This window comes from Pantherophis guttatus, chromosome 10 (assembly GCF_059756535.1).
Source record: "Pantherophis guttatus breed Tessera chromosome 10, ASM5975653v1, whole genome shotgun sequence".
NCBI lineage: Eukaryota > Metazoa > Chordata > Lepidosauria > Squamata > Colubridae > Pantherophis > Pantherophis guttatus.
The window spans coordinates 11,484,460-11,506,766 of NC_142072.1; the positions used below are offsets into that span (position 1 = coordinate 11,484,460).

The 22,307-nt window shown below is 45.2% G+C and overlaps 1 protein-coding gene across 1 annotated transcript in view; it reads left to right on the forward strand.

Annotated features, from left to right (window-relative positions):
• FOXO6 (forkhead box O6) overlaps positions 1-22,307 on the forward strand; it is a 161,993-nt gene that overhangs the window by 108,513 nt on the left and 31,173 nt on the right. The gene's annotated exons all lie outside the window — the stretch shown is intronic.

The window sequence follows — 22,307 nt, forward strand, 5'->3', positions numbered from 1 at the left end:
ATATTGTCTGAAGTCGCTTCCGTGGCCATGCGACTGGCATGACTCTATGCCCAAGTGCACCGAATAGCAATAGCACTTAGACTTATATACTACTTCATAGTACTTTACAGCTCTCTCTAAGTGGTTTACAGAGTTAGCATATTGCCCCCAACAATCTGGGTCCTCATTTTACTGACTTTCGGAAGGATGGAAGGCTGAGTCAACCTTGAGCTGGTGAGGATCATACTCCTGGAGTGAGCAGTGAGTTAGCCTGCAGTACTGCATTCTAACCACTGGGCCACCATGGCTAAATACTGTTATCTTTCCACTGAAGTAGTACCTATTTATCTACTTGCATTTGCATGCTTTCAAACTGCTAGGTGGGGGCAAGAACAAGAGCTCACACCATCATGCAGTATTTGGGTCTTGAACTGCCAAACTTCCGGTCGACAAGCCCAGTGTCTTAACCGCTAGGCCACCAAGAGTTCTTAAATCTGAAGGACTGTTTCTCTTCTTTTATGAGCCCATCTGGTCATGTAGTATACACGTGCAGTATATTTCTACTAGCTGTTGCAGCTAGCCAGCCATGCTTTCTTCATTGGTATTCTATGGTGTTCCCCTCTTCTCTCTGGCAAATGTCATTTCTTAGCCTCTAAAGCTTCACAGACATTTTTGTGGGGTTTTCCCATCCTTCTCAAGATAGGTTTTTCTTTATTCTAAAATCTCGGGGTTCCCCCAGCATCGACTGATACTTCTCTCTGGCATGGGAGTGGTGCCATTTGGGTTCCATAACCGACAACAGCACTCACAGTGGGAATGTTAGAAATAGACAGAATGTTATTTACATTCATCACCTCTTCTGTCTCCAGGGAATGACAACTAAGGTAATAAGCGTGTAAGTGTTATAAAAAATGCCACCCATGCTTCCAGCTTTTCTCCTGCAAAACACACACACACACACAAGCACACACACTCTTGAGCCTACATTGACTGATAGAATAGGGTAACAGAGTTGGAAGGGACCTTGGAGGTCTTCTAGTCCAACCCCCTGCTTAAGCAGGAAAGCCTACACCATTTCAGACAAATGGTTATCCAACATCATCTTAAAGACTTCCAGTGTTGGAGCATTCACAACTTCTGGAGGCAAGTTGCTCCACTGATTAATTGTTCTCATTGTCAGGAAATTTCTCCTTAGTTTTAGGTTGTTTCTCTCCTTGATTAGTTTCCACCCATTGCTTCTTGTCCTGCCCTCAGGTTCTTTGGAGAATAGCTTTACTCCTTCTTCTTTGGGGCAGCCCCTGAGATATTGGAAGACTGCTATCATGTCTCCCCTAGTCCTTCTCTTCATTAAACTAGACATACCCTGTTCCTGCAACCGTTCTTCATATGTTTTAGTCTCCAGTCCCCTAATCTTCTTGGTTGCTCTTCTCTGCACTCTTTCTAGAGTCTCAACATCTTTTTTACATCGTGGCAACCAAAACTTGATGCAGTATTCCAAGTGTGGCCTTACCAAGGCATTATAAAGTGGTATTAGCACTTCTCGTGATCTTGATTCTATCCCTCTCTTTATGCAGCCTAGAACTGTGTTGGCATTTTTTGGCAGCTGCTGCACACTGCTGGCTTTGATGTCTCAGATGTTGGTATTTTCTTGCACACTAAAAAGCAGCAGGAATTTAATTGTGCAGTTGCAGCCGCCATCTTGATTCCTTGTGTCTTATTTCCACCACCACCCTGCCCCATAATGTCCTTGGCCTCAATTATCTCTCATTGGCTTCCATTGGCAAGACAATTAAGAACTTTGGGACAACGGCAAAAGACCTACATTCTGCTAGAAGCTAAGCAGTGGGAGAAATAAAGCCAAAATATACAGGTAGTCTTTGGCTTATGACCATTCATTTAGTGACTATTTGGAGTTACCACGGCACTGGGAAAAAAAAGTGAATTTATGACCCTGTTTCACACTTCCAATCATTGCAATAGTCCCATGGTCATGTGATCAAAACTCAGACGTTTCGTAACTAGCATGTATTTATGACGTTTAGCTCCCGTTACTTGTCCCAGCTTCTGCCAACCTTGCAGCTCGAAACCACATAAAAACGCAAGTACAAAAATAGGGACCACTTTTGGTGGGAAGGTAACAGCGTTCCATGCGCCTTCGGCGTTTAGTCATGCCAGCCACATGACCACAGAGACGTCTTCAGACAGCGCTGGCTCTTCGGCTTTGAAACAGAGATGAGCACTGCCCTCTAGAGTCGGGAACAACTACCACATATGTACGAGGGGAACCTTTACCTATACCTATACTCCTAAAACACCAAACTAAAGCCTGAGTTGAATTGCACCGTTGCTGTCACAGCAAAGAAATCTGTTCTTCACTTGGACTCCAGCCATTAACGGAAGAAACAATAACCTGGAGAGGATTTGCTCCCAGGGTTCCCCCTGTTCCCCCGATGGAGTTTTCATCCGCTGTTTCCTAGATTGTCCCCCCCCCCTTTTCAAGCTGCATTCTGCATCTTGGCGGGGAGAGCCCCGCCGGCAGCATGGTTAAAAATAGCCCGGAGTAGGCTGTGCTCAAGCATCTAATCAGCCGCCAGTCAATTGCCTGCCCGTCTGAAGAGCGGTTCATCAGAGGCAGGGTTGCCAGCAGAGATGGCAGTGGCAGCAGTTGCTAATTAACAGTTAACCTGGGGTTGCAAGAAGATCCCAGCCCTGGATGTGTCTCTAACTGGGAGGACCAGAATATAATGTGCCTGGAATGGATACAGCAGATGCAGCCCACACTGGTGAATCCTTAATGACATACCAGTGGCAGCTTGCAGGGTCAGACTTGATGATGCTGTCCACATGTTTCAGTGGTTTTACTCACCCTGGAGGAGGGAGGATGAGCTGGAGCAGATGAGCTGGAACAGGGACATCAGCTCCAGCCTGAAAAGATGGATACATGGAGTTTATGGATCAAGGCAGCATGCTGACATGGTTAAGCTATATCAGGTGGTCCTCACAGACAGAGACTCGTGCAAATTGAAACTACATTGGCCTTAGACTAGATTAATTGTTCTAACTGTCAGGAAATTTCCCCTTAGTTCTAGGTTGCTTCTCTCCTTGATTAGTTTCCACCCATTGCTTCTTGTCCTGCCCTCAGGCGCTTTGGAGAATAGCTTGACTCCCTCTTCTTTGCGGCAGCCCCTGAGATATTGGAAGTCTGCTGTCATGTCTCCTCTAGTCCTTCTTTTCATTAAACCAGACATAACCAATTCCTGCAACCGTTCTTCATATGTTTTAGCCTCCTGTCCCCTAATCATCTTTGTTGCTCTTAATTGCTGGTTCAAAGGCAATAAAAGACTTTGATGCAATCCCCTCCCCTCTTTCACTTTATCTCAGTTACCATGCGCCTCCCTCCTTTCCTCTCTCACCCAGAGGTGTATTTGCCTTCCCAGCAGTTGTGCAGTATCTCTACCACACCACAAAATCCGCCCAGCAACTTATTTGCATCCATCCCAGAGATGGGGGATTCACTTACCTTCCTTACCGGTTCATAAATATGAGTGCATGTGCACGCTTCCCACCTTTCACGCATGCTCTTTGCTCATGCTCGCGCCTTCCGCGCATGCACACGGCCTCTAAAATGTGGCAAAATAGGACGGCATTACATCTGGGCGGGTGAGCAGGGCTTACCGCAGTCTCCGCTACCAATTTGCCCAAACCGGACAGAACTGGCTGAATCCCACCACTGCTCCACCCCCTTTGTCAAAACTATCACCCCCTGGGTATCTCACCTTTTACAAGCTATATTCCCATGTTGTTTTAAGACATCATGTGGTCTGTTGGAGTATGCAAACTCAATCCTTGGGGGTGTAAACCACTATTTGTGGCTTGACATAATATGTTGCCGGAGGTGTATTTTGCAAAGAAGGATTGTAGAAAAGATGGCTTGGTGTAATGCACGATCCAAATTACTATGCCTGTAAGGTGGAATATAGGCCTACATATATAGATAGTGTGGTGTAATCAAAACATATTTTGCCTCATATCTGAAGTTATTTTCACACCATTGTTTTCCATTTTTTCTTGAGAACAGATACCAGAATAGAGCTTTTTCTGTTTCTTTGTGTGAAGCATGAATCTTTCCTGTCATCTTTTTGTAGGCGAGCTAATAACTGCTCCTCGTTTATTTATTCAGCTATTTTACATGGTTTTCTGTCAGGCGCAAGCAACCAGAATCACTTGTGAATAAGACCAAGAAGACATTTTATTGTTGATTGCCAATATTACAAGAATCTTGTCAGACTGTCTGCCTTCCCTTGCAAAATGGCCAATATTGACTTAGGGGCTTGATCTCACAAGTTCCCTCCCCCAGACAGATTCTAAACTGGAATGCCTTTTTACTTCCTATGGAGGGGCCTCCTCTCCTTCAGCCTGTGGTTCCACCACACTGTCTACTTAATCCTAGGCTAACAAAAAGCATAGATAAGAATGCAATATTAACAAATCTCTCTAAGCACCAGATTGTTGAGACACCTCACAATTACTTCTGCTCAGGGAACAGACATAGCTTTGTGGTTGCTAAGGGTCAAAACTGACTTGATGATGCCTAATGAATTAATCACTATGTCCAAGCCATACATAGTGGCTTTGTTCACACAATATCCTGTAGCCAAGTCAGTTCCCAATCTTCATGTTCTCAAATGTCCAGTTCTCCTGGCTTGGCTATGTAGAAACAAACACTGTCCGGAACCATAGAATCGGGGTTTATTCAGGCCTGAGGCCTGGCACAAAATGAGTACGTAACAGTAGCAGTTCGGTGTAAAGTCAGCTCTGGGAGCTACCGCCTCCCAGTGCTTTTTGTGGGCAGGGCCACACCCTTCCACCTCACCCACGCAACCACCATATGGTGTCAGCATCCAGTTCCTTTGCGGCAGGCAATGCAGGCGGCTCCCGTCATCCTGTTTCCTGGTCTGTCATAGCTGCTATAACGTGCTGCGTAATCTGCTGCCTTTCGGTTACGCCATTGCATCTAGTGCCAGCCAGCTGGGTTCCGGGAGGCCGCCAGTCAGCTGTGCTGGTGGAAGTGATGCCATTGTTGCCATCACTGCTGAGGCATGTGGCTCGCCTAGGCCGTCCCAGCTGTAAGGATCGCCACTGTCTCAGCTGTTCCTGCCATCTTGCTCTCCCATTCCCCCCTCGCCCCCCAGGTATGGCGAACCGGACGGGGTTTGACAGGTGGCACCCCCTACCAGGGCCACACCTGGAAGACAGTAAGCACATATATGTTAGTTGTGGCCACTAGTCATGGGTGCCTGGGTGCCAGCCTTCCCCCCTGGTTTGTGGGGATAGGTGCTTAGCACGATATGATAAGCTTGGTTAACATTGACTTTGATAGCATGTCATGTGAACCCAAGCTACTGGACAAATGTATAGTTTAAACCAGGGGTCTCCAACCTTGGCAACTTTAAGACTTGTGGACTTCAACTCCCAAAGTTTTGCTGGCTGAGGAACTTTGGGAGTTGAAGTCCACAAGTCTTAAAGTTGCCAAGGTTGGAGACCTCTGGTTTAGAATATTATGGAAGCCCACCAACAAGGCTCGTTTGGTTGAACTGGTGCTTCATCGAGTCTGCTGGAATCACTTCGAAGTGACTATTTCTGGTTCATCCAAAGCGTTACTACCATGGGAGAGGAAAGAAGGTTTTGGTGGCAACATTGGCATAACCGTTTCATCTTCCAGCAAAGATTCCCATGTTCATGACATTCCGCATTTCAATGGAGCATCAAGCACTTTTATCATGCAACACCCTGCTGTTGTTACTTTGCTTTTTTTTTTTTTTATTATAAATTCCCTTGTGGCACCCTCGACTTCCAAGTGTCGCTGTGAGAATGGGAAAGGGTGGAGCAGGGGTGGGTGTGTGATGCGGTTGACTTTACGTCAGTCGCCTCTCCTGTCGGTTTGAAAATAGCTTTTGTGGTTTGTGGTCAGGAGAAAGGAAGTTGGACTGATTGGGAAACAGCCCGCCCCAGCCTTGAGTCTGAAAAATAGCAAACGAAGAGGGTAATCTTCACTTAGAGATCACAACTTGTCCCAAAACTAAGGGACTGGTGGCCCTGGGAATCAGAAACTGGGCCTGAGTGAAGGCCTCAAAGTGGACTACATAGATGTATTTAAATAAAGACCAGACAGGGATTGTTTGGGATGCTCTGTTGTATACTATCCTGCACTGAGCTAAGAGATGAACTAAATTAGACTTTCTCAACCTTGTTGGCTTTAAGATAGAATAGAATAACAGAGTTGGAAGGGACCTTGGAGGTCTTCTAGTCCAACCCCCTGCTTAAGCAGGAAACCCTACACCACTTCAGACAAATGGTTATCCAACAGCTTCTTAAAAACTTCCAGTGTTGGAGCATTCACAACTTCTGGAGACAAGTTGTTCCACTGATTAATTGTTCTAACTGTCAGGAAATTTCTCCTTAGTTCTAGGTTGCTTCTCTCCTTGATTGGTTTCCACCCATTGCTTCTTGCCCTGCCCTCAGGTGCTTTGGAGAAGAGCTTGACTCCCTCTTCTTTGTGGCAGCCCCTGAGATATCGGAACACTGCTATCATGTCTCCTCTAGTCCTTCTTTTCATCAAACTAGACATACCCAGTTCCTGCAACTGTTTTAGCCTCCAATCCCCTAATATTCTTTGTTGCTCTTCTCTGCACACTTTCTAGAGTCTTCACATCTTTTTTACATCGTGGCGACCAAAAATAAATGCAGCATTCCAAGTGTGGCCTTACCAAGGCATTATCAAGTGGTATTAACACTTCACGTGAACTTGATTCTATCCCTCTGTTAATGCAATTTAGGATTGCATTGGCTTTTTTTGGCTGCCGCTGCACACTGCGGGCTCATATTTAAATGGTTGTCCGCTAGGATTCCAAGATCCCTTTCACAGTTACTACTATGGTGCAAGATCCCACATATATTGTGTTAGAGATGCGTGGATTTCTTTTTTTTTTTTTAATATATTTTTATTATTAAAATATAAACAAAGATTCAAATACAATACAAAACAAACAAAACTCCCACCACCCACAACACCCACACAACATTCTACATATATCCTTTTTGTCATCAACATTACATATAGTATTTTTCTTTGCATAATAAAAAGAAAATAATATTAGATTCTTAATTCAACCGCTTAAGACTTAGTATGTATTTACATCCTCTCCTTATTGCTTGTAATCTTTCACCCTAGTTGTTTATCGTCTACGGTTACGTTTATTTTCCTTTCCAGTCATTGGTACCATTGGTGCCACACACGGTAATAGTCACTTTCTTCCTTGTCCTGGAGTTCCAGCATCAATCTCTCCGTCTCGGCACATTCTGTTATCTTTGAGATAATTTTATCTTTGGTTGAGAGTTGGTCTAATTTCCAATTTTGAGCGAATAGTAATTGTGCTGCCGTCAGGATATGTATAATAAGGTATTTCGTCTCTTTGGAGTATTTTGCTGTTATCATGCCAAATAGAAAAAATTCTGGACTATCTTCAACTTGTAAGTTCGTTATTTCCTCAATAATTTTTTTTTTTAAATTTGATTTATATGTCGCCCTTCTCCAGAGACTCAGGGCGGCTTACAATGCGCTAAGCAATAGCCTTCATTCTTTTGTATATTTATACAAAGTCAGCTTATTGCCCCCACAACTGGGTCCTCAATTTACCTACCTTAGAAAGGATGGAAGGCTGAGTCAACCTTGAGCCTTGGCGAGATTCGAACCTGCAGTAATTGCAGGCAGCTGGTCTTAATAACCATCTTAATAACAGGGTGCCTTAGACCACTGTACTACCAAGGCTCTTTTGATGTCTTGCCAATATTGTTGGGCCTTTTTGCATTTCCAGAGATGCGTGGATTTCAACTTCCAAATGCTGCCTGTGGAATTCTGGGAGTTGAAGTCCGCACGTCTTAAAGGTAAAACGACCCTGCGTGCTCCCTTCATAGAAGCACCCGGCCTATTTCTTTTGTTTCTCTAGTTCTCCTTTTCTGATTCACCTACAGGCAGTGGCGCGAAGTCTCAAGTGGGAAGCAGCTGCCAGACTATGCTGTGTAAGACAGACAGCCAACATGGACATGATGGAAAAGAGTTTCACGGGTTCATATAACTCAGGTGATCTGTCTTGTCTGGCACAGTCCCCCCGGGTAGGATAGAGAGAAGCCAAGAGCAATGCATTGATGATCGGCTCCTTTTTTTCCCTTAATCCAAGCTAGATGGGTTTAGCTTCTGTAGGCAAAGGTTTCCTGCCACGCACTATCGGTCTCCTGCTCATTAAGCACACTAATGAGATGTGAGCCAAGTTCCAAATGACAGGGCTGTGGAGAGGGGAGGGGGGGAGGACACAGCAGGCCAGTGTCCGTGATGAGCAGGGGAAGAGCTCCTACTAATCCAACCCTGATTTTCTCGCAAGGGGATGCCATACTGTGGGCCAAAGAGAATACAGTGAATGAGCACCCTCTTGTGTGCCCTTGAAGGTGTGGTTGACGATCATGCTTGTCAGGCTGCTTCAAGGATCAAGCAGAACGAGAACCTATTTTCCTTTGGTCCCACCGATCAACTACAGCAGTGTTTCTCAACCTTGGTAGCTTGAAGATGGGTGGACTTCAACTCCCAGAATCCCCCAGCCAGCAGCGCTGGCTGGGGGATTCTGGGAGTTGAAGGCCACCCATCTTCAAGCTTCCAAGGTTGAGAAACACTGAACTAATTCAACCTCCTGCTCAGGCAACAAACCCAATACCATCTTCTAGATCTTCTAGTTCAGTGTTTCTCAACCTTGGTAGCTTGAAGATGGGTGGACTTCAATTTCCAGAATCCCCCAGCCAGCAGCGCTGGCTGGGGGATTCTGGGAGTTGAAGTCTACCCATCTTCAAGCTTCCAAGGTTGAGAAAGACTGAACCACAGAGAAAAGGCTTCAGAGGTCTTGAGATACTCTGGGTGGACCTAAGCTTAAAGATCCCTCATGAATGAAGGCAAATATACATGTCCCAGGATAATGCTGCAGGATATAATCTGGGTTGGTTACCGCAACCAGAGGTTTTGTCTTCTGAGCTTTCGGATCAGTGGTGGGTTTCAAAAACTTTCACTACCAGTTCGGTGGGTGTGGCTAGGTGGGGGGGGGATGCGACTGAGTGGGCATGGCCAACTTGACGTCACTCACACCCACGCCCACTCAGTCACATGACCCCCCCTAGCCACGCCCGCAGGAAAAGGTAGGAAAGTTTTTGGAATTTCCATCTATCTACCCCCTCCCTCCCTTTGCCAGTCGCCCCCGTTTCCCCTCCTTTAGCAGCCCTGGCCCTAACCCCGCTTCCACCCCATCAATCACTTCCCTGGCTGTTTTTGTGCCTGTTCGGCCAACAATCTTAGTAGCTGAGAAATTGAATGTATGTCTTTGTTCATTGCAGTGTGAGGCTACCAATGAGTTCTCCTCATCGGACCGCTAGCTTGTGTTCTTGCAATCTGGTGGTTAGCCAGGGGATGAGGGAATGCACAACAGGCAAAAAAACATACATCATAATCTGGGATCCTTGATGCTCTTTGAGCTTGGTTGTTTGCATTCAAGACATTTCATTATTTGACTAGGTAACATCATCAGTTAATGAGGACCCACCTAGGTGTTGCCTCGGTGGGTAATGAAATGTCTTCAAGAAAACAGCCAAGCTCAAAAATTCCCCCCAGTTCAACTCTGAGCTGCAAATATTCCTTTCCATTGGTATATATCATAATGTCATGATGCAAACTCTGTCCGTTGCATATGGGTTTGCAATATGTTAGTTGGGAAGTGGGAGGCACTTCCCAGGGAATCATTTAAGTTCCCTGAAATCAACTTCCTCTTCAGAGAAAATGTTTGTCTGCAAGAAATTGCTTTGCCCGGCTTGCTGTCTTCCTAAGCAGGTGACACCAGGGAGGTGGCCCTGGAGCACCGGTGGGAAGGGGAGGGGTGATGCCAGGATTATGGATCAGGGAGGCACCTGTGCCGGGATCTTTCTTCTTCTGTAAAGCTTTTCCCGTAATGGATTACGCAGACACGTTGGGCCCAGGCTGTGCTGCTGTGAGCAAAGATTATCACAGCAAGAGCAGCATTTCTGGGGAGTTAGAGAATTAATTAAGGATGAAAAGACAGATTTATCAGCTCAGGATTGAATAGCTTAAATGCTGCCACTTTACTTTGGTTCTTTTTCTCACTGTCTCTGCCCCAGACAGGGATAACTGTGGGGCAGCACAAGGAGGCAGGTACTGAACTAATGCAGCCTTTGCCAAACTGGACCTCAGCTCCAATTCTGTCGTTATTGTTGTTGTTAGTTGTGAAGTCATCCCTGACCCATTGCGACCCCCTGGACAACGTTCCTCCAGGCCTTCCTGTCCTCTACCACCCTCTGGAGTCCATTGAAACTCACGCCGACTGCTTCAGTGACTCCATCCAGCCACCTCCTTCTCTGTCATCCCCTTCTTCTTTTGCCCTCAATGGTTCCCAGCATTAGGCTCTTCTTCAGTGAGTCCTTCCTTCTCATTAGGTGGCCAAAGTATTTGAGTTTCATCTTCAGGATCTGGCCTCCTAAAGAGCAGTCAGGGTTGATCTCCTCTAGGACTGACCGGTTGGATGGCCTTGAGGTCCAAGGGACTCGTAGGAGTCTTCTCCAGCACCAGAGTTCAAAGGCCTCAATTCTTTGGCGCTCAGCTTTTCTTATGGTCCAACTTTGACAGCCATACATTGCAACTGGGAAAACCGTAGCCTTGACTCTACGCACTTTTGTTGGCAGAATAATATCTCTGCTTTTTAGTATCCTGTCTACAATTCCCATAGCTTTCCTCCCCAGGAGCAAATTATGCTGTCAAAAGCTAGTCCATCACTTCTTACTAATTTCTTAATCAGTCCAGTGATTCTTGTTGATAGATGAATGGAGTTTGTACACTTTTGATTTAGCTGAGAGGATTATGATATGTGGGAAGCCACCCCCTCCCAGAAGAATGAAATATTTTAGGAAATATTAAAAAGGCAGAATATTATATTTCCCTAAAGGAGAAATAGAGAAACATTCTCTTGGAGACAGAAAGCAGCCCCCAAGTCTTTCTTAATAGCCCCCAGCAGATATTTGGTGCCCATTGAGAAAGATTGGGCCAGCCTATCTACAAAACAAAAGACGTTGAGATCCAGCATGATGGAATTAAGACATGACCCCTCAGGACATAATAGGATTAACCCTCTACCATCTAGCAGCAGAGCTCACCACATTGCACTCCTGGGGACATTGCATCAACCTCCAGGCTTCAACCAAACTTAGCTCAGACAATACAGAGCCAGCTATGACCCCTACAACAGCCAATAGAATACATGTACTTGCACAGGAACAGGAAGCTCAAGTTCAAAGCCCACGAGAAGGTATAAAAGCCCCTCTCTCTCAACTCCATGTGGTCAGCTGCCCAGAACCCATGTGGTTCTGCTTCTTCATTAAACCATCTTTCCAATCAGCCTCCATATTTCCAGTGTCTTTCTCCCGGTTTGGAACTGAACCAGATGGATATTTTTTCCAACAATACCTAATACGGCACACTTACATACTTTTTAGTTCAATGGAATGGATATCAGTAGGCATTGAATTGACATCTTGGCATATCTTCATACAAATCTTTAGAGGTTGCTGGCCTAATATTCAAACAAGAGGATGTGGATGTGACATCAGTTTTTCACTGGTGTGAGTTCTTGGCTAAGATTCTAAGTGGTTCTCAGAGCTGATGCAAAAATCATGTTAATTTTTGCTAGCTGCAAATTTGCTCAATACCTAGCCCCATTTAGCTAAGACTGGCAGAGCTCAAAACCCATTTGCACCTGACTTCAAAATTGGCAAGTCAGAAAGCGCTAATTGCAGTGTCATGAATTGCAAATGACAACAGTCACTTATATACAAAGCCCCCCAAACCTTCCAAAGGCTAGGTAGTCAATTTAAGTACAGAATTTAGAGGTGGAAAATTGACTTGCTGGTGGAGAGGAAAGCAGATTTAAAATCGCTTCTAAGGAATTTAGTTATACTCCACCATTGTGATGACATCAAATGTACACAACCTATCGACGATCCTCCATTGAGTTGAATGACTGTTCCTCAGTGGTGGGTTGGTCCCGGTCCTGTCCGGTTCTTTAGAACTGGTACTAAAAGCAGCGATAGGCTCCGCCCACCCGCTCGGACGTCATAAATGATGATCTGTGCATGTGCAGAAACGCATGTGCGTGCGCAGCCGAAGCAAGTGCACACACGCGCTCCCGTTGCAAACAAATAGTAAAGGTAAGTAGAACCCACCCCTGTCGTTCCTATAATCTCAGTCGAACAACTGCATATTGTGTTGTGCTGAATTAGAAAAGGCTGATTTAGTTGTATGTGTACCTTGGTGCATACGGGAAGATCTGTAGAGATTCTCTGTCATCCAGGTCATGGTTGTCCCAAAGGTGCTTTTTTCAGGAGGCAACTGGAACTTTCTTTGTTTTTTCTTTGAAGACGTTTCACTTCTCATCCAAGAAGCTTCTTCAGCTCTGACAGGATAGCGGGGAATGGAAGGATTTATATTCCTTGCAGACAGTTGGTCATTTGCATCCTTTTAGAGGGTCATTGAAGCACTTGGAGACCCTGGGGATACAAATAAAGTGCTTCAACCACCCTCTAAAAGGATGCAAATGACCAGCTGTCTGCAAGGAATATAAATCCTTCCATTCCCCGCTATCCTGTCAGAGCTGAAGAAGCTTCTTGGATGAGAAGCGAAACGTCTTCAAAAGAAAAAAAGCAAGAAAGTCCAGTTGCCTCCTGAAAAAAGCACCTTTGGGACATATGAGAAGATCCACTCTGCTATTCCAGATTTAAGCCCATTGAACTACGGTGAATGGTAGGTGGACTTTTAAATATTTCCTCATCCTGAATGCCCATCCAAGCCGACCTGGATTTGTGTATCCCTGGCTTTTCTTTCCAACATCTTCCGTAAGGCACATATGTTTGTGCCTGCCGGTGTGCAAAAATACACAAATGGCAATTAACTTTGAAGCAATACCCATGATTAGCCCACCATCGAGGGCGCCACTGGCTTGTGCGACCTCAACTCTCATTAGCAGCCTGTCACCATTTGCTCTGGTCAGCCAGCATCACACGCTTGGAGACTGCTCCCGGGAACTGACTTGTTAAGCAAGTGGCCTGCTATCAGGACAGGTGTTGGCAGAGATGGCACTCTCTGTCATCTGAATGACCTTCGCCTTCTGCAGTCATTTTCTGAAATAAAGATCAAATGAGCTCCATCTGATGCCTTTCTAAGCAAGCAAAAGACTCCTTTCCCAGTGCATTCATCTGCCCAAAACCAGTCGCCCAGACAAAGCTGCCCATTGGTGCGCATGAATTCTGAACATCATGCCTAGTGTCATTATGAGGACACTCCAATCAGTGGTGGGATTCCATTTTTTTTACTACTGGTTCTGTGGGCGTGGCTTGCTGGGTGTGGCTTGGTGGGCATGGCAGGGGAAGGATACTGTAAAATCTCCATTCCCTCCCCGTTCCAGGGGAAGATTAGTGCAAAATCCCCATTTCCTCCCAATCAGCTGGGATTCAGGAGGCAGAGAATAGATGGGGGCAGGGCCAGTCAGAGGTGGTATTTACCGGTTCTCCGAACTACTCAAAATTTCCGCTACCGGTTCTCCAGAACTGGTCAGAACCTGCTGAAACCCACCTCTGACTCCAATACATGTCTCTCTATGGAGAGTCCAACTCTATCCGGGAAGCAGTTATGTATGTGATGCATATGTACCCATCTTATCAAGTACACACTTATAATATAGGCAGAGATGCAAAGTATTACATGCAGCACTCGTTGGAGAAGCCTTCACAGAAACTCTTTAACCTGGTTTCTGAATGAACTCACATTCTGGGTTCACCTATTCCACTGAACCACAAACTCACTGAGTAGGTTTGATCTGCGCAACATGTTAAATTTCCATCATACCAAACCAAAACTAAGAATGAAAGTACTAAAACATACTAGGTTGTGCGAAAACAGCTGCTAAGACTTTATCTGGCCTGATGAAATAGATTAGTGAAAAGAAGGACTAAGGGCGACTTGAGGGGGGAGGGGTCAAGCTATTCTCCAAAGCCCCTGAGGGCAGGACAAGAAGCAATGGGTGGAAACTAATCAAGGAGAGAAGCAACTTAGAATTAAGGAGAAATTTTCTGACAGTTAGAACAATTAATCAGTGGAACAACTTGCCTCCAGAAGTTGTGAGTGCTCCAACACTGGAAGTTTTAAAGAAGAGATTGGATAACCATTTGTCTGAAATGGTATAGGGCAGTGATGGCAAACCTTTTTGGCACAGTGTGCCCAAACTGGAAGGTGCGCACCAGAGTGCTGGAAACCTGACGACCAGCTGGCCGGCTTGCATGCGTGCATCGGAAACCCAAGGACCAGCTGGCTGAGCTCGGGCTCTGTGTGCCACCTCTGGCACACATGCCATAGGTTTGCCATCATGGGTTGCTCTGCCCCAGCTACGGATCCCAAAGAACGCAGCACACACAAAGTCTGTACAAAGCTTAGTTTACTAAATTCTTTTTAGTAGTTAGTCTTCTTAGTTTACTAAGTCTTTTTCAAATAAAGGCTGCTAGTTAACTTTCTTAACAGCCTACAAGAATCCAAAGAATAAATAATCGTAATCTTACTATGGTTGGCAGAAAATCCAGAAGCAATTTGCAGGAAACTGATAAGAGAACTAAGATCAGGATGCGAAGGAGAGTGAACGAAGTTGTTCCCTGCAAAATGCCTCAGTCGTCGTCCTTCCTTAAATAGACTAAGGGAGTGGTCAATTAGCCCCAAGCCTTACTCTCGAGGAGACCTCCTCCTGAGGAACCACTCCTGCCTTTTGGCAGCACTGCACACCCATGCATCGAGAAGAGGCTCCTCTTCTTCCTCTTCATTTATGGGAGCTTCTGGAGGTTCTGAAGGCCCTGGCTGAATCGCCGCCTGTGGCACCACATCTTCTCCAGCCTCCTCATTGTCTGACTCAAGTAGGAGCAGCACCACACCAGCCTCCTCGCTGTCGGAATCAGCTACTAGCTGCACAGGCCGCTGACGGGCCACAACACGGGTATAGGCCAGAGTAGGGGGTTGGTCTAGAAGATCTCTAACATCCCTTTGTTTTGTTGTCTCTAAGAACTTTGTTATTCTGTAAATAGGGACATAAAGTATGCTTAAGTGACTGTCCCATCCAGGATATCCTAGAAGGAGGGAAAAGGGGATATTACAATTTTGCACAGGAATTCTGAAAGAATGGAGACATGCTTTACAGTCTAGGGTTGAATCTGGGTTTTTTTTTTTTGCAGGGACCAGAGAGGAGGGATAGAAAAATCAAGATTGCAGCCACAGTTATGTGATCAAACCCACCTTTTTTTTCGGTTTTTACATCCGCCCTATGTAAGAAGGGGTGCAGCATTAATTGGCCAGCTATGAGGGGTGCTTCTGGATGGATTGGCACTAAATCAGGAGGAAATCAATCTAGAGAAGATCGGATTTGTGTACAAAGTGCCCAATCACGGTTTGCGTTGAAGCTTCCAACCGACCACCGAGAAGCCAAGCAGGGAAATATTTTATTTATTCCATTTAACATCATAGAGTGCTTTGCCGCTGATAACCCTTCAAAGTGACAGTGGATGTTGTGGAAAGCGAAATAACAGAACCACAGCAAAACAATTTTATGTGCTGAGTAGTGACAGCAGAAGCATCACCAGGGAGAAAAGGCTATCCTCTGTGCGAAAAAAAAATAAAAAATAAGGCAACCCTGTATTTAATAACTGCCTTTTTTTTTAAAGCAGCCGTTTGCATTCAGGACAGCGATGGAAATATAACTTCACGACCAGTCCTCATGCTTACGACCTTGGCAGGTCTGAAAAGCAAAGGAAAAACTGAAGTCGTATCATAAGCACAGCTGGGGTTTCACTTAGTGACTGAATGTCTATGGAGATTCTCAATCATCCAAGTCATGGTTGTCCCCAAAGTGCTTTTTTTCCCAAAAGGCAGCTGCAGTTTCTTGGGGTTTTTTCCCCCTTGAAAACATTTCGCTTCTCATCCAAGAAGCTTCTTCGGTTCCAGAAGCTTCTTGGATGAGAAGCAAAACACTTTCTAAGGAAAAAAAAAGTCCAGTTGCCTTTTGAAAAAGCACAGGTGGGCTTCAAAAATTTTAGCAAGGCGTCCTCTGCGCGGTTGCTGGGTGGGCGTGGCCATGGTGGGCGTGGCCTAGTCAGCCTTCTGCACCACGGCGGGGGGGGCGTGTTTTTGCCCTCCCCGGGCTCCGGAGGCTTTCCTCGAGCCTCCAGAAGGGCAAAAACAGCTTACCCAGGCTCCGGAGGCCCTCTGGAGGCAGGAAACAGGTGTATTTCAGCCTTCCCGAACTTCCGGTAGACCTGTTTTTCACCCTCCCTGAGCCTCTGTGCGTGCCTTGTACTTACCTGCATCCAAAACAGGCTGTGTGGGGACTTTTGGGAGGGGAGGGGTGGGCGGGGCCAGCCAGGAGTGGGATTTGGGGGTTCTCCGAACTGCACAGAATCTTAGCTAGAGGTTTTCCCGAACCCCTGCGAACCCCCAGCAGCCCACCCCTGGACATTTGTGTGTGCGTGTGTGCGTGTGCAGGAATAGGACCTGCATTTTTCTGCCTAAGCAGGGGGTTGGACTAGAAGACCTCCAAGGTCCCTTCCAACTCTGTTATTCTATTCTATTCTATTCTATTCTATTCTATTCTATTCTATTCTATTCTATTCTATTCTATTCTATTCTATTCTATTCTATTCTATTCTATTCTTATTTATTTTTTTTAGAAAACCAGGTGGGGCAGAGTGCACGGTTCTGCAGCTTTTGTCACATCACGTAGAACAGCCTTGGGATGTGACAGCCACAGGCCCTTTAATCCAGTCTGGTTTTGCAGCCTCGATCGCTTTTCCATGCTCCTCGTATTTTTTTTTTTTTTTGTTCCTCGTAGCAGAAAATCCTTGAGAGTTTAACTTGCTCTGTTCTGGCTGGCAGGGAGCAAAAACGGGCAATTCCAGCCTGGAGGCCCCTCGGTCTAGACCAACAGCTGCTTCTCACCAGTTCATTTCAGGACAAGCACGTGGTGTGCCGGGGTGAGAGAGAGAAAGAGAGAGAGAGAGAGGGAAGCTTGCTGCGTGCAGCCGCCAGACCCGTGCAGTGTGTGTGAATGTGTGTGTGTGTGTGTGTGTGTGTGTGTGTGTGTACGTGCAAGTGTGCTGGGACAGGGGAACAGTCTACTGTAGTCTGCATGACTTTTCCTGCATGAAAAAGACAGGAAATCAGCAGAGGCTGCCTATTTAGCAAAAAAAAAGGAGCAGAGATGACTCATATCTTCCTTAACTTCTGGGGGCCTTTGTGCATTGCAGTTTTTGGTAGTTTCTGCACCCAGCGGGCAAGACAGGTGTGCATATTTCTGGGTCTCCTACTCTCACCCTTTCTCAGAGCCGCAACTTCCCCAGAAGAAACCTCAAAGATGCTTTGTTTCCCCCCCCAAAAGACAACTGGGCCGTGTTTTTTTCCTTGAGGAGGAGGAGGAGGAGGAAGAAGAAGAAGAAGAAGAAGAAGAAGAAGAAGAAGAAGAAGAAGAAGAAGAAGAAGAAGAAGAAGAAGAAGAAGAAGAAAACATTTCACTTCTCATCCAAGAAGCTTCATCAGTTCTTTTTTTTTTTTTAAGGTTTTTTATTAAATAAACATTAAAAACATTGGACACAGTGTGACCATCCTGGTCTTGTCATATCCATACATATTTTTAACGTAACAACGAATATAATTACTATTTAACATACATTGCTACTTTGTTCTTATGTACATATCCCTTGTCCTCATTTACATATTCGTCTAAATATTATCCAGTATCAGTTCTACAAACCCTAAATCTTTTTTGTTCCAACTCCTTTTCTCCTCTCCAACCATTGGTACACTTTGGTCCAGATTTTATAGTATTCTGTCTCGTCCTTTTTGAGTTCTAGTGTCAGCCTGTCCATTTTTGCATATGTCAAGATTATCTTTATTATTTCTTCTTCCGGAGGGGTTTCTTCCTTTTTCCAGTATTGCACCTAAACCAACCTTACTGCTGTTATAACATGCAGCATTAAATATATCAATTCTTTGCTATATTTCTATAGTCAGTACCCATCCTTCCACCCAGTGATGAAATCTATTTTTTTTTAACTGTCGGTTCTGTGGGCATGGCTTGGTGGGCATGGCTTGATAGGCGTGGCAGGGGAAGGATACTGCAAAATCTCCATTCCCACCCCACTCCAGGGGAAGGCTACTGCAAAATCCCCATTCCCACCCCACTCCAGGGGAAGGATATTGCAAAGTCTCCATTCCCCACCACACTCTGGAACCAGCCAGAGATGGTATTTGCCGGTTCTCCGAACTGCTCAAAATTTCCGCTACCGGTTCTCCAGAACCTGTCAGAACCTGCTGGATTTCACCCCTGCTTCCACCCTCCCACCATCAGAACATGATGAAGCTTCTTGGATGACAAGTGAAACATTTTCTTATTCCTCGACGAAAATAAAAAGCAGCCCAGTTGCCTTTTGAGGGGGGAAAAAAAGCACTTTTGAGACAACAATGTCCTGGGTGCCTGAGACGGACACCAGAACAGGCATTTCCACTGCCATAAATTGCCTCAGGGAACTGTTCCTGAGGTATTATCTGAAAACTGGGCCTCTCTTGGTTGCAGGAGGCAGTATCTCACCAGCCCAAGGCTTACTGTGTGATTTGCCAGCAGGAAAGCTATGGCTCTTTCCCTTACTCATGCTATTAATTTTATTTATTTTTATTTCTCAAATGTATCATTTGCCTGCCCAATGGCAACTCTTGGGGTGACTAATAATAATAATATCCAAAATACAGGTTAAAAACACAGGGAAGGAAGACAAGGAAATAACCCAATGATTGCAGAGATTAAGAAAAAAACTGCAGCTATGCTGATTCAGTTTAATGTAAATGTGAAATCACAGCAGGAGGGGATTAGTAGTACTAGCCATTTTAGCAAAATAAATAAATAAAAAAAATCAGGATTTTGGAAGCACCTTTTCCGACTAACAATTTTTATTAAAAGGCATAAGGCTGCAGCTACTGACTGATTTTGTACAGGTACAGGTGTTGTACTTACAACACCTGTACCTGGTGTTGTAAGTACACTTGTTTGTACACCTTACACTTGTTTAGTGACCATTCAAAGTTATTGAAAAAGTGACATGACACTTATGACCATTGCACCATCCCCACCATCACAACATGGTCAACATTCAGTTGGTTGGCAACTGGTTCATATTTATGACCGTTGCAGTGTCCCAGGGTCATGTGATCACCTTTTGTGACCGAGCCAGATTTACTTAACCACCGTGTTACTAGCTTAACAATTACAGTGATTCACTTAACAACTGTGGCAAGAAAGGTTGCAAAATGGGGCAACTGTCAGCGTTCCAGAAAAAACCCAACTCCAAGTAAAGATGCGGAAGCAAGCATTTTTCCAAAGTTCTCTTTACTAGAATAGGCAAACTGGCACATCTGGGAAAACCCGAATCTGAAAAGCCCGGGTTTTCCTTCAATAAGTCAAAGCTCCCCAAACCATCCCCTTTCCCCCCCCCCAATCGATCACATGCTCCAATCAACGTCCGTTCCATCTCGATCCAGCCCCCTGACCACTCCTTCTCCAGATGCTGGATCGCCTTGATCTTGACCGACAGGAAGAATGCTATTACGTCTACTAACAACCCCTCTCCTTAATCCCCCCCTCCTACTTTCCCACACAGGAGAAGGTGGCAGCATGGAAGCTTCCGGCCTAATATGGCTTCCAAAGCTGATAGCAACATTCACTTAACAAATGGAACCACGGAAATTGGGCTCAATTGTGGTCATAAATTTATTTATTTATTTATTTGTTCGATTTATATGCCGCCTTTCTCCGGAGTCTCAGGGCGGCTTACAATGCGTTAAGCAATAGCCTTCTTACTTTTATATATACCTGCTTAGTAGGGCTTTTTGGCCCCCCCCCAAGCGGTGTTCTATTTTATACAAAGTCAGTTTACTGCCCCCACAATCTGGGTCCTCATTTTAACTACCTCGAAAGGATGGAAGGCTGAGTCAACCTTGAGCCTGGTGAGATTTGAACTTGCAGTAATTGGAGGCAGCTGGTGCTACTTTGACAGCACTTAGTCAGCTGCGCCACCAAGGCAAATTGAGGACTGCCTGTTAAAAATGACTGGAAGAGTTACAGTCTTATCATACCTGAATCTGGAAATTATATCTGAAGACCCTCTGGCTGCTCCTCCCCTCCTTGCAGAGTGTGGACGGATGGTGGTTTCAAAAGAACCACTGCTAACAAAACACTTTGTCATAAAATATCCTCTGTTGAATAAGCCGAACGACAGGTTAATGGGATAGTCCAATTTATATAATGATCCTAAGCTGGGTTCCCACGGTGTGCTGAACCATTTTAGTCTAATTTAGTTTGTTGTGTGAACCTAAACATTAACAATACAAGTGGCCCTTGACTTAAAACCACCACTGGGACCAGAATTTCCATAGCTAAACAAGGCGGTGGTTAAAAGTGAGTTGCGCCTGATTTTACAACCTTTCTTGCCACAGATGTTAAGCGAACCACTGCACTTGTTAAGCGAATCAAGCAATTGTTAAGAGAATCCGGCTTCCCACCATTTGACTTTGCTTGCCGGTAGCCCGCTGGGAACGTCGTAAATAGCAATCGCGCGACCCTGGGACTCTGCAGCTGTCATAAATACATGCTGGTTATTAGTGCCCAAATTTTGATCATGTGACTCTGGGGATGCTACCATGATCCTAAGTGTGAGTACTATTCATAAATCACCTTTTTTCAGTGCCATTGTAACTTCAGTCATTAAATGAATTTAAATTAAAGGGCAGGGCAAGAAGCAATGGATGGAAACTCATCAAGGAGAGAAGCAACCTAGAACTAAGGAGGAATTTCCTGACAGTTAGAACAATTAATCAGTGGAACAACTTGCCTCCAAATGTTGTGAATGCTCCAACACTGGAAATTTTTAAGAAGATGTTGGATAACCATTTGTCTGAAATGATATAGGGTTTCCTGCCTAGGCAGGGGGTTGGACTAGAAGACCTCCAAGGTCCCTTCCAACTCTGTTATTCTATTCTATTCTATTCTATTCTATTCTATTCTATTCTATTCTATTCTATTCTATTCTATTCTATTCTATTCTAATTTGCCCTGCCCTGCCCTGCCCTGCCCTGCCCTGCCCTGCCCTGTTATACATCATGGACAACTACTACTGATCTAGTCTTCACTTAGCTGTGTTTCTCCTCAATTTGAAAAAGGCCCAGTGCTTTTCTCTTTCTTCCCTATTTTTATGGGGTGGGGGGAGATTCCAATCAATTTGATTGTCTTGGAGATGCTTTTTTCTGTACCTTTCCCCAATGCCACAATCTTTCTTTGGAGGAGGGGATAACAAGAAGTGTTCTCCGTCTTCCGAACGGTTCTGCATTTTAAATTTATATGGCAAGGCACTATATTTTCCTGACAGTTAAATTGTTTTTCAGCCCGGATATGTAGTGCAGATATCTTCATTCCCTTTATTTCCAGAATTCAGATAGGAATGCCGTTGCTTTAATAGCAAAATAGCATACAGGAGAGGCATCGGTGGAGAATACTGCTGAGTTTTGCAGAAACACCTCTGCATCTGGAAAACAGGAGGAGTCGGTTTAGTATTTTTTTTTTTCAGGCTAGTAACTTTTAGTAAAAGGCATAAGGCATAAGGTTTGGGGAGCTATAGCTCAGCATTGCATACATGGAGCTCATGAGACCTTATGCCAGTGATGGCAAACCTTTTCAGCCAGGGGTGGGTTCTCCTTCCTTTTACTACCGGTTCGCAACGGGGCCGCATGTGCACTCTTCTGCACATGCGCAGAAACATTCTGATGATGTCGGGGTCGGTGGGTGGAGCCTCCCTCCGGTTTTACTACCAGTTCTATAGAACTAGTGCGAACCGGGGGCAGCCCACCTGTCAGGTTTTCAGGCCGTCTTCAAATAAATTGCATCTCAAACAAAGTATTTTTTGAAACAAACTTCCATTTTATTTAGCACGGCAACTTTTACACTGACTCCATGCAGCCAGCACTGAGGTGCTGACCCAGAATCCCTCCTCTTCCTTCCCCCACTCCTCTGCATTCATTGGCCATCTTCCCAATCATTCACCCCTAATCTACTGCTCCAACTCAAAGAATTTCCCCCCTCCCATCCATCTCCTAGGGGACA